Source organism: Macaca thibetana, chromosome 1, assembly GCF_024542745.1.
Source record: "Macaca thibetana thibetana isolate TM-01 chromosome 1, ASM2454274v1, whole genome shotgun sequence".
NCBI classification, from domain to species: domain Eukaryota; kingdom Metazoa; phylum Chordata; class Mammalia; order Primates; family Cercopithecidae; genus Macaca; species Macaca thibetana.
Window position 1 is genome coordinate 186,016,881 of NC_065578.1, and position 12,974 is coordinate 186,029,854.

The 12,974-nt window shown below is 41.2% G+C and overlaps 1 protein-coding gene and 1 long non-coding RNA gene across 4 annotated transcripts in view; one reads left to right on the forward strand and one right to left on the reverse strand.

The window, feature by feature from the left end:
• The window catches only part of LOC126940775 (uncharacterized), a 77,021-nt gene that overhangs the window by 60,178 nt on the left and 3,869 nt on the right, over positions 1 to 12,974 (forward strand). For both annotated transcript variants that reach the window (XR_007720904.1, XR_007720903.1), the window contains exon 3: positions 8,600 to 8,733. This is a non-coding gene — a long non-coding RNA (uncharacterized LOC126940775). The remainder of the gene's footprint in view (positions 1 to 8,599; positions 8,734 to 12,974) is intronic.
• The window catches only part of BRINP2 (BMP/retinoic acid inducible neural specific 2), a 110,986-nt gene that overhangs the window by 10,798 nt on the left and 87,214 nt on the right, over positions 1 to 12,974 (reverse strand). The window lies entirely within an intron of this gene.

A 12,974-nucleotide genomic window follows, 5' to 3' on the forward strand; every position in this document is an offset into this window, starting at 1 on the left:
GCATCCTACTTAACTTTCCCAAGAACTCACCGGAACAAATCTCATTACTATCACTCTCCAAGGAGGAAAGTAAAGTTCAGAGAGTTATAGTCCTTGAGACCACAGAGCTGATGAGTAGCAGAAACAGGATTCTAACTTTACAGTCCTCAGACTCCAGTTCAATACCCTTTTGTCTCCTGAGCAGGCAGGTCAAAGGACTATAGAAAATAGAGTCTAAATCCTTTACATGCCATCACTGTCAAACACAAGTATTCTAAACAGACCAGTCCACCCAAAATATTTTAGTGATCTGCTCTCTCCTCAGAATGTTAACATTGAGCAAAACAAATTGTACTGACTTCAGATCAGTTTGATTATCCTTACAATGCAGACCAGGAAACCAAGGCTCAGATAAGTTAAATGACTTATTCCAGGTCATACAGTCACCCGCAAGGATAAGATTTATTTGGCTCATTCATTCATTCTTTTATTTACTCATTTGTTCATTTAACAAATATTCAAGGAGCATCTGGAACTCACAGATGAATAAGACATAGTCATGGCCAGTAAGGAGCTTAGAGACAAGTGGAAATGTACTTAAATAATCCCAGTGTTCTGGCTGTTACACATGAGCCTGCCTCCCTCCACATGTGGACACAGGTGCTGAATCATGTTTCTTTATTGGGTGAGTGGGTGATTGACTACTGGTCAGACTGTACTTGGGAAGCAGAGACAGCCTCATTTCAAGGTGAAGTCTTCACTTTCTTTATGGTGTCGAATTCCCCCTATGAAGAGCCATGGCCAATGACTGTCCCAGCTACTCTGGGGAAGTTTGCCCCTCTAGGTTAGGGTGGGCTGAAGGACAGAGGTGGGACACAGGGGTATGGTATTTGGAGGCTTGCCTGTCCCTGCCTACAGGTAAGCTGGCCACTCCATCATCATTGGGGTTTTCACTGGCTTATCCATCCACTTACTCCTGACTTGGCCACTCACCAATCAGGTCCAGGAAAAAAGGAAGCTAACAAGCCTTAAGTGGGAACAAGATGCGACCCAAAGAGGAGGACAGGCTAGAGAACAGCCACAATAGGAGCTTTCCTTTCCTTCCCCTTCTCCCTCCCCCATCCCTACCTGCCACCAATGCATCTGCTCCCCACTCCCCCCTCCCCCAACCACCATCATCTTGCTCATCATGCTGGGCTATCTTTGATTCAATTTTCTGACCTTTACTTTGCTGTTTCTAAAGGTCAGTCCCAAAAGAGGACAATCAATTCGGTAAGTCATTGAAAGGGTGTGAGTAACTTCACTTTAATTGTGGCACAAGGATGGGAATTAGGAGAAAAATAACATGATCCTTATGCTCATTTCCTGTTAGAGTGAAGAACCTGAAGAGTGAGGAAGGCCCACTCAAGTTTCACTAGTTCCCAAAGTCATAGTGCTTTTCATTGCTATTCTGCTCTGAGATGCTGTCTTCTCCCTTCAGAAGTAAGGAGGTGAAAAGAATAGAGGGAGCTGGAGAGGGACCCGTTGCAGTTTTTGCCTGAGTACTGACTTGAGTAAGCAGAATAGCCTGAGACACCCCCAATCCCTCGCCCCAAAGTGAGGAAAACCTCAGCATCTCTGGAGGATTGTTCAAGAGAATCCTGCACTTTTCTCTGTAGAAGACGCAGACAGCTTTGGCAGATTATAAAGAGAGCCTAGACAGGTAATGGAGAGTGCAGTTCACTCAGGCACACACTGTTCAAAGAATGCCTCAGATAAGCTTTCAGAAAGGGCCAATAATTGTGTGCTAACTGGTCTGTTGACAGAGACCATCCTGCCTTGAGAAAGCCCTGATGGACCTCAGGTTCATTAGCACATCACATTTTCCATAAATACCAGATCGTGCAAACCCTCATTCCAGCCAGTCTCCTCTCCCCACCCTCCACCTTCCACTTCCAGGCTGCTCTTGTCCTACTTAAGGAGACACCTGCAAACTAAGGGCAGAGTGAAATGGGCTTCTAATTGTGAGCAATCGGGCTGGCATGGGAGAACAGAGTTGATGGTGTATGTGCTTAAAAGACCTGCAAATTGAATCCCAGGCTGCTGCAGCGAGGAATTCGGACAAGTCACTTTTAAGGAGGTTTTGTGAGAAACACTCTTTTTCATCCTGGGGTCCACCTGAACTTTTGTGTGAACTCCCTTCAGTCAGCTGGTGAGCATGTCAAGCCCTCCCCACCAAGTCCTCCCTCAGCCTTCAACTAAATACAGGGTGAGCTGTAATTTAGAAACAAGCCCCTTCCCTCATTTGTGGCTCTAATCCCTTCTGGGATATTATGGACAGGATGTCTATGTATACAGCTCTTCACAGTGTGCAAAGTGTTTGCATGTGCTCTGAATCATTTGGTGACACCCCAACCCTATGGCAGAGCCAAGAGTGACATTCACAGTATTTATCAGCAGGTAGAACAGAAGCGCATTGACTCATCAGAAGGGATGGCAGCCCTAGTGCCAGGGCAGGGCTCTAGAGGCCTCCTGAGGTATACTCTCCTTTTGGTTACCATCAAAAGGAAATCTGGGGGCTACAGAAGGGGAGTAAGTGTGGTTAGGGCAGTACATGGGGGTTGGAGTGAAGACTATTCACCAGCTGTATAGAAGTGTTTCAATATTTTAAAAACCGATGTAACCATACCAGCTGAATGTAAGCCCTGTGTGCAGGTGAGTCAGATAGTTGGTAATATGTATCATGGATGAGAGAAATAGAGTTCAATGATTTCTCAAGGTCATAGAAATAGACAGCATCAAAGCCAAAACCAATCCCAAGTCTTCTTACTTGAGTAAGTTTGTTTCCCACTAAACCATGTAAGTCTGCCTTCACCTCGCCACATGCCAGACAACACTGTAAAGGGACCTGGAGCTGTGTATCTGCCACAGAGTCTCTGCTGCTCTAAGACCTGGTGTCATCGTGGGTGTATGTGTCAGGAGGGAGATAGGCATGTAAACATCCTCAATGTAATGTGACAATTTCTGCAATAGAGGTGTGTGCCAATTCGGGTAAACCTTCCAACAGAGAGGGATGCTCAGTGAGGTCTTAAGGAATATATTAAATAAACAAAAAGGTGCATATGTCCATGTTAGTGCAAAGAAGTTGCTAAGAAAGGGTAGTAAGTGCACATCTTCTTAGGGGAACAAGAAACAGGCAGATATGCTAGAGAACTTTTCTTCTACCAAGGCAGAGCAGGTAAGCAGAATCCTCCATCCCAACTCCATCCACCTCTTTCAAGAGTAATGAATGTGCTGGAAGCCAGCTGCTGAGGCATATTCATAGAGGGAGGTAGGTGGCAGGTACTGTAGCACCAACAAAAGAATGTTAGCTAGGAAGGATGTGCTGCTGTGTGTATTGGCCTTTGCTATATGGATCTATAAGTACTAAGTGTGTGAGAGCAAAGAAATGTTCCCTGGCAGAGAACCTTACTGCCAGGACAAAATGGGCAGGTCAATCCCATAAAGTGAGCAGAACTGTGGGGTGGGATGCCAACACACACCTTTGCTCCTTAGTCTAGCAATGGGTCCTTGAACAGGCCACATCAGGTCTCTAGACCTTGCTAAGTTATGTAAATATGAAAACTTGAAGAGATGAAGGTTGAAGAAAATACAAAATCATCCTTGTTTTTTCATGGTTTTCTTCCTAGGGGGAGAACCCATTGTACTCCCAGACAGAAAAAATTACCAGATCAGTCAGCCCAGTGGAAGTTGAATATTCATCTCACTTTCAATGTGTTCTTGGAGAATCTTCAAAAAGTGGCTTCCAAGGATGATGACCTCTTTGAAGAGATGGGCAGTGGCTCTAATTCTGGAAAGTACATTCATAGGCACTATAAAAAATGTAGTTTGGGATGTCTAACCACCTTTTGCTCCACCACCCACAGATTTTGCTTAAGAGGTGGGTCCAGAAAACCATAGTTAAGACTATGCAAGCCCAACTCTTTGTATTAAACTAAGGGTAGACTCTGAACCAGATTCTTTCTCAAGAGAATTGAAAACTATGATACTGAAAGAAAAAATTTAAAAGGTGATTGTAGATACTCATAAAATTCAAATAATAAACAATTATAAGGCACCTAAAATATGCCAGGAACCGAGGACATGGCAATGAACAAAGTAGTGACCTCTGCCGTGGTGGCACTGACCAAGAGATAAAACAGAAAAATATTCAGCAGAGCCAGAGTCAACTCCACAGCAAGCCAAAGTTACATGTAAGTTAAAGTCATCGAGGTACAGAAAAGTATGGAATAAATAGATAAAAGATTTCCAACTAGGGAAGCAGGAAGATGACACCGATGAAAAAGTAGTGACATGTATTTCAACAAAAAACAAAAAGAATAACCTGAGAGTATGACCATACTTTTCCAAGTTCCATGTGCCTGCATTAGATTTAGTGCCTAGTCCTTGGAGAGCTGTGGTATTTTTCACCAGAGTTCTCTTAAACTATTTTTATACTCAAGCTACCTTGAGTAGATTTCTGTTTCTTTCAACTAAGCATGCTTATATGTACTTGCGTACACACTAAGCAGAAGAGCCTAATCTATGTGAAAAATGCCATGTCCAGGGACTCATTCATTAATTCAACAAACCTTTACCCATTGCCCACAGTGTGGGAAGCTCTGTACTCTTATTGGGAAATCATAGTTGAACAAGACCCAGCCTCTTCCACAAGAACCTCATTGTCTCATGTGGAGGTCATTGTGTTAGCTGACATATGTTCAGTTTTACAGTTCAAATGATATGCCCTATAAAAGAGGCATATGTTTGAAACCCTAAAGAGGGGCATTTGACTATCTTGGGAGTTAGGAAAGGCTTCACAAAAGAGTTACCTTTTTAAGCTGAGCAAAAAAAGGTGAAGAAGAGCCATTCAGGTGAATAGACAAGCATTACAAGTAAAGCAAACAGCAAGTGCCAGGAAAGTGAGATATGAGAACATGGCATATTTGAGGAAAGCCTGATATTTAGGTATGAATGGTTTACACAATATGAGTGGAGGGTGAAGAGTAGAGTGGGGAGTATGGGGGTTGAGAAAAGTACCAAAGGACTGGTTAAAAATGGAACTAGAAAGACAGCAGAGACAGATTTTCAATAGTCACATAGTTTAGTTAAGAATAGGAATTAATCTTTTTCACACTCCAACAGTGCTATGGTTAATACTATCTATACTTTCTTTTATTTATTTATCTATTTATTTATTTATTTATTTATTTTTGAGACGGCATCTTACTCTGTCGTCTGGGCTGGAGTGCAGTGGCACAATCTGGGCTCACTGCAGGCTCTGCCTCCCGGGTTCACGCCATTCTCCTGCCTCAGCCTCCTGAGTAGCTGGGATTACAGGAGCCTGCCACCACGCCTGGCTAATTTTTTGTATTTTTAGTAGAGATGGGGTTTCACCGTGTTAGCCAGGATTGTCTCGATCTCCTGACCTCATGATCTGCCCACCTCGGCCTTCCAAAGTGCTGGAATTACAGGCATGAGCCACCACACCGGCCTACACTTTCTTATTAAACCTCATGGAAAACTTCAAGATAGAAACTGTTCTAATTGTACAACAATTTTAGGATGAGTAAACTGAGGGTCTGAGAAGTTTGGCTTGTTCAAAGTCCCACCATGAACAATGGCAGAACTCAGATTCTTGGGTTGGAGCCTATGTTCTTTCCATTGTATCACACTGCCACCCAGGATGGGGAACAGTAGTTTGGGCTCTGTCCCATGTACAGTTTGGGGCCACTGATGGATTTTAGGCAGGGAGTAATATGATACAATATGATACGATGATTTGCACTCATGGTAGCAACCCAGAGGTTGAATCAGGGAGAAGAGCTGAGAATAGAGATAGGAAAACTACTTAACAGGATAATGCAAGAAAATCAGGTAAGAGTTGATGAAGTCCTAGATTAAGGAAATGGCAGTGGGCATGAAGAAGGGACAAAGGGCATGTTGAAGGCATATGCAAGAGAGTGATTATATTGCCTAGGTTTTCTTCTATGGTTTTTATGGTTTTAGGTCTTATCTTTAAGTCTTTAATCCATCTTGAGTTAATTTTTGTTTAAGGTGTAAGGAAGGGGTCCAGTTTCAGTTTTCTGCATATGGCTAGCCAGTTTTCCCAGCACCGTTAAATAGCAAATCCTTTCCCCATTGCTAGTTTTTGTCAGGTTTGTCAAAGATCAGATGGTTGTAGATGTGTGGCATTATTTCTAAGGCCTCTGTTCTGTTCCATTGGTCTATATATCTGTTTTCATACCAGTACCATACTGTTTTGGTTACTCTAGCCTTGTAGTGTAGTTTGAAGTCAGGTAGCGTGATGCCTCCAGCTTTGTTCTTTTTACTTAGGATTGTCTTGGCTATGCGGGCTCTTTTTTGGTTACATATGAAATTTAAAGTAATTTTTTCTAATTCTGTGAAGAAAGTCAATGGTAGCTTGTTGGGGATAGCATTGAATCTATAAATTACTTTGGACAGTATGACCATTTTCATGATTTTGATTCTTCCTCTCCATGAGCATGGAATGTTTTTCTATTTGTGTCCTCTCTGATTTCCTTGAGCAGTGGTTTGTAATTCTCCTTGAAGAGGTTCTTCACATCCCTTGTAAGTTGTATTCCTAGGTATTTTATTCTCTTTGTAGCAATTGTGAATGAGAGTTCACTCATGATTTGGCTGTTTGTGTATTATTGGTATATAGGAATGCTTGTGATTTTTGCACATTGATTCTGTATCCTGAGACTTTGCTGAAGTTGCTTATCAGCTTAAGGAGATTTTGGGCTGGGACGATGGGGTTTTCTAAATATACAATCATGTCATCTGCAAACAGAGATAATTTGACTTCCTCTCTTCCTGTTTGAATATCCTTTATTTCTTTCACTTGCCTGATTGCCCTGGCCAGAACTTCCAATACTAGTTAAATAGGAGTGGTGAGAGAGGGCATCCTTGTCTTGTGCTGGTTTTCAAAGTGAAGGCTTCCACCTTTTGCCCATTCAGTATGATATTGGCTGTGGCTTTGTCATAAATAGCTGTTATTATTAAGAGATATGGTCCATCAATACCTAGTTTATTGAGATTATAGTGATAAATCAAGGAATTTAAGAAAATGAGGCCATTAAAGAGTGAAGAAGTATAAAGTTGGTCAGGTCAAGGAATAGGAAGGAACATAAATGGGATCTTTAAATTGTAGACCCAATGCCTACCTTTCATTTTCTGATATGATCCATTTTTCTCCAACTTTGACACAGTCCACCACAGGACTAAATGGGGAGAGAGGCTTTCACAGAGTTCTGTCTTCTTGGTAAAACCTACTCCATGCCACAGTGATTTCTAGGTGGCACTGAGAGCCAGCTTGAGATTCGTGGCCATAATTATAACATGAGACCACTCAGCATAGTTGTAAGTTTTATCAGCTACATTTAGCAGTTCATGTACAGGAAGGCATGGAATAGATGGAGAGTTGGATTTAACCAGGATATGTATGTATACATGATGAAAGATAAAAGAGGGAAGAGAGTTAAGAGTTAAAAAAATCACACCAATGATTTTTTAAATCATTTTAAACTGTCTAAGATACTAGTCTCTCAAATGTACCCTACCTTCCTGTTAATAGAAAGTCATCCTCATCTCTTCTACTCTCACTCCAAACTCTGTACACTCCCTAATCTCACCTCTTCTCTTCAGTTAACTTCCACTGTGCTCTCTGGATCTCACGATCAGTTCTTAGCAAAATCCCATATAATCTCAACCACTTCTCAAGAGTCCACTTTGCCTTTCAGTTCTAACCACAGTGTAGCTGACCCTGAGGACATGGTTTCCCCTGCAGCCTTCTCTAGCAGTGGCCATCTCATTTCCCACCCCCCATGCTCCTGGGCATGGAAGTAAGGAAGGTGCTCCCTTGTGATATCCTGAACACTATTCCTCCATCCTCTCTAATGATCTCTGGCTCCTTTGAAGCCAGAACCATGGGACTCTTAGTACCCACTACCCATCCTCATTGCAGTTTATTTTTCTTGTTACTTCCCCTCATTCATTTCCATTAAGTGATTACAGAGGGAATGCAGTAACTAATAAAATTAGGTTCCCGGGCATAGTATTCCTTCTATAATCTCAACATTAGGCATCACCCAATCATACTTGCTCTAGTCTCTTTCCGTAATGAATTGTCAAACCTACTTAGACTTTTAACCTTTAGACCTGACCAACTTTTCACTTTCTAGCATCCCTCAAAGGCCTCTTTTCATTCACTGACTGAATTATATTCCATGGTCCATTACTATAATCACTCCTTTGTGTATATTCTCAACTCTCTTCCCTCTTTTATCTTTCACCATGTATATACACACATCTTGGTTAAATCCAACTCTTTGTCTATTCCATGCCTACCTATACATGAACTGCTAAATGTAGCTGATAAAACTTACAACTATGCTGACTGGTCTCATGTTATAATTATAGCCACTGAAGCGGGCTCTCAGTGCTACCCACAAATCTACTATGTTTATCTAGTTAACCAACACTCTTAACTCTTATTCTCAAAAGACTATTTCATAGATTATTTTCCCAACTGTTCCGTTTTCTTACTTTTAGCCAAAGACTCTCCTTCTGTTTCACCTAGGAAATCAAGAAGAAGAAGCCAATCAGAAGAAAACAGTGGCATCTTCTCACCATGCAACTAACATCCTGCTACTTTTGTCCTTGTGCCCTCTGCATTGCCTCCTGTTTCGAAGGATGAAGAGCTCAAGCTCCTGGGTAAGAACAACCTCTTTGCTCCTGCGATTATCTTTTGTCTCTCCTACATCATCACTTTCTTTCTCCCTCTCTACGGAGTTATTTTATTTATTTATTTTTTTTAAGACAGAGTCTTGCTCTGCCACCAGGCTGGAGTGCAGTGGCGCAATCTTGGCTCGCTGCAAGCTCCGTCTCCTGGGTTCAAGCGGTTCTCCTGCCTCAGCCTCCCAAGTAGCTGGAACTACAGGCATGCAGCACCATACCCAGCTAATTTTTACATTTTTGGTAGAGATGGGGTTTCACCATGTTGGCCAGGATGGTCTTGATCTCTTGAACTTGTGATCTGCCCGCCTTGGCCTCCAAAAGTACTAGGATTACAGGCATGAGCCACCGCGCCTGGCCTATGGAGTTATTTTAATCACTATATCAATATGCTGGAATAGCTCCCATCTTAAAAACAAAAACACACCCTCCTGTGACCCCACATTGCTCCCCAGTTATCACTTGTTTTTCAATTTGCCTTTACAGCAAAAGGATTGTTTCTACTCATATCTGATTCTCACTTTTCTTCCTTCCTGGAATTTTCTTCACTCGGCCTTTTGTACCCTTCATGTACTGAACTACTCTTCTTCAGGTTACCAGTTACCTCCATGTCACAAAATTGAAGGTCGAGTCTCAATCTCCACCTTAGTGACTGCTCAACAGCCACAGTTGCCAGTTCCTTCTTTTGTGAAAAACATTCTTCACATGGTTTTGTGAGCCCGCTTTGGTCCTCTTCATATACTCTCTGTCTCAGTCTTCTTAGTTGGATCCTCTCTTCTTCCCCCTTTCTGAATATTGGAGTGCTTCACAACCCAGTCCTCAGGCCACTTTTGTAGTTGCACTCACTCCTTGAGTGATCTCATTTCATTTTCTCCCATAGCTGGAAATACCAACTACACAGGTGGACATGTGTATATATTTGTATACCAACTTTCCAGATTCAGTCATGGCCTTTCTCTTGAAATCTTGGTGTTTGTTTTCAACTGACTGTTAGATTTCTCTACTTAGACGTCTGATAGGAATGTCACATTTAGGAATGTCTAAAACCAAATTCTTGATTTATTTCTTTCAGATCTGTACTTCTTCCCAGTGTTGTCCTTCTCAGTAAATGGAATCACTGTTCATTTGATTGCTCAGGCCATAAATCTTGCAGTAAATCTTTACTCCTTTCTTCCAATCCATTGTCTGATTCCGTAGGCTCTACCATCAAAACATATTCTGAATATGCCAACTTCTCACCACCTCTGCAACACCAGCTTTGTCCAAGCCACCATTATGTCTTACCTTTACTATTGCAATAGCCACTGCACTGGTCTCCAGGATCCCCCTTTCTTTTTACTTCCTAATCAGTAAGGCCTTCATGATATGTCCCCTGCAACCTCTATAAACTCATCTTTTACTTCATTTCTCTCCTGACTGCATGCCAGCCTCATTGCCTTTCTTGGTAGTCCTGGATCATACAAAGTACACTGCCCTGCCCCTTTACAGCACTTGTACCTGCTCTGTCCTTTGTCTGTGATGTTTGGGGCTTACTCCCTCACTTCATTTAGGTCTCTGCTTAAGTGGCATTCCTTGGACAGGTCTTCCCTAAACTCCACATTCCCATCACCCTTTATCCTCTTACTTGGCTTCATTTTTTCATGCCATTCATCGCACCTGGCATTATACAGGTGTACCTCAGAGATATTATGGGTTCAATTTTAGACCACTGTAATAAAGCAAATATCACAATAAAGCAAGTCACGCACATTTTTTGGTTTTCCAGTGCATATGAAAGTGATGTTTACACTATACTGTAGTCTATTAAGTGTTCAATAGCATTATGTTTGAACAAAGAATGTACATACCTTAATTAAAGAATATGTTATTGCTAGAAAATGCTAATGATCATCTGAGCCATCAGCCAGTTGTTGGAGTCTTTTTGCTGGTAGAGTGTCCTGGTTTGATGTTGATGGCTGCTGACTGATCAGGGTGGTGGTTGCTGAAGGTTGGGGCGGCCTGTGGCAATGTCTTAGACTAAGACAACAATGACATTGACATCTTCCTTTCACGAAAGATTTCTCTGTAGCATGTGACTCAATTCGATAGCATTTTACCAATAATAGAACTTCTTTCAAAACTGGAGTCAATCCTCTGAAACCCTGCCACTGCTTTATCAACTAAGTGTATAAAATATTCTAAATGCTTTGCTGTCATTTCAACAACATTCATAGTATCATCACCAGGAGTAGATTCCCTCTCAGGAAACCACTTCCTTCCTCATTCATAAGAAGCAACTCATCATTCATTCAAGTTTTATCATAAGATTGCAGCAATTCAGTCACATCTTCAGGCTCTACTTTTTATTCCAGTTCTCTTCCTATTTCCACTACATATACAATTACTTCCTCCACTGAGGAAAGACATCCTCAAAGACATCCATGAGGGCTGGAATCAACTTCTCCCAAGCTCCTGTTAATGATATTTTGACATCCCCCTATGAATTACAAATGTTCATGATGGCATCTAGGATAGTGTTATTTCTAAATGATTTTCAATTTACTTTGCCCAGATTTGTCAGAGGAATCACTATCTATGGCAGCCTTTACCTTACCAAAATATTTTTTAAATAAGACTTGGAAATCAAAATTACTCCTTGATTCATGGGCTACAGAATGGATGTTGTATTTGCAGGCATAAAAACAATATTAATCTTGTACCTCTCCATCAGAGCTCTTGGGTGAGCAGGTACATTGTAAATCAGCAGTGATATTTTGAAAGAAGTTTTTTTCCAAGCAGTAGGTCTCAACAATGGGCTTAAGATAGTTCATAAACCATGCTGTAAACAAATATGCTGTCATCCAGGCAGGATTGTTCCATTTATAGAGCACTGGCAGAGGAGATTTAGCATAATTCTTAAGGGCCCTAGGATTTTCAGAATGCTAAATGAGTCTTGGCTTCAGTTTAAAGTGACCAGCTATATTAGCCTGTAACAAGAAAGGCAGCTTGTCCTTTGAAGCTTTGAAGCCAGGCATTGACTTGCCCTCCTTAGCTATTAAAGTCCTCAATGTCATCTTCTTCCAGTAGAAAGTGGTTTCATTGACACTGAAAATCTGTTGTTTAGTATAACCACCCTCATCAGTGATGTTAGCTAGATCTGGATAACTTGCTGCAGCTTCTAAGTCAGCACTTACTGCTTCATCTTGTGCTTTTATATCACGGAGATGGGTTCTTTCCTCCAATCTCATGAACCAACCTATGCTAGCTTTGAACATTTTTCCGTAACTTTTTGACCTCTCTCAGTCTTCATAGAATTAACCAGAGTTAGGCCTTACTCTGGATTAGGCTTTGGCTTCAGGGAATGTTGTGGCTAGTTTGATCTTTCCAGACCATTCAAACTTCCTTCATATCAGTAAGATGGCTGTTTGGCATTTTTATCATTTGTGTGTTTACCGGAGTAGCACTTTTAATGTCTTTCAAGAACTTTTTCTTTGCATTTGTAACTTGGCTAACTGTATGATGCAAGTGGCCTAGGTTTTAGCCTTTCTCAGCTTTTGACATGCCTTCCTCACTATGCTTAATCATTTCTAGCTTTTGATTTCAAGTGAGAGATGTCTATTTCTTTCACTTGAAAACTTAGAAGCCATTGTAAGGTTAATAATTGGCCTAATTTCAATATTGTTGTATCTCAGGGAATAGGGAGGCCTGAGAAGGGTGAGAGAGATGGGGGAACAGCCAGTTCCATACAGTGACCAGTCAGAACACACATCATTTATTGATGAAGTTTGTTATCTCATATGGGTGCAATTTGTGACACTCCAAAACAATTATAAAAGTGACATCAAAGGTCACATATCACAGATCACCATAACAGACAAAATGACAATGAAAAAGTTTAAAATACTGTGAGAATTATCAGAGACACGAAGTAAGCACGTGCTGTTGGAAAAATAGTGCCAAAAATAGTGCCAGTAGACTTGTTTGACACAGGGTTCTCACAACCCTTCAATTTGTAAAAAAGAAAAAAAAAAGTATCTGCAAAGTGCAATAAAGCAAACCATAACAAAATGAGCTATTGTCTGTATATTTATGAATTATCTCTCTGCTATTAGAATTCAAGCTTTATGAGGGCAGGGACTTTACAGCTTTTGTTCACTCTCGTATTCTCAGGACCCAAAACAGTGCCTGACAAATAATAGGTGCTCAGTAAATATTTATTGAATGAATTAGTAAATAAAATT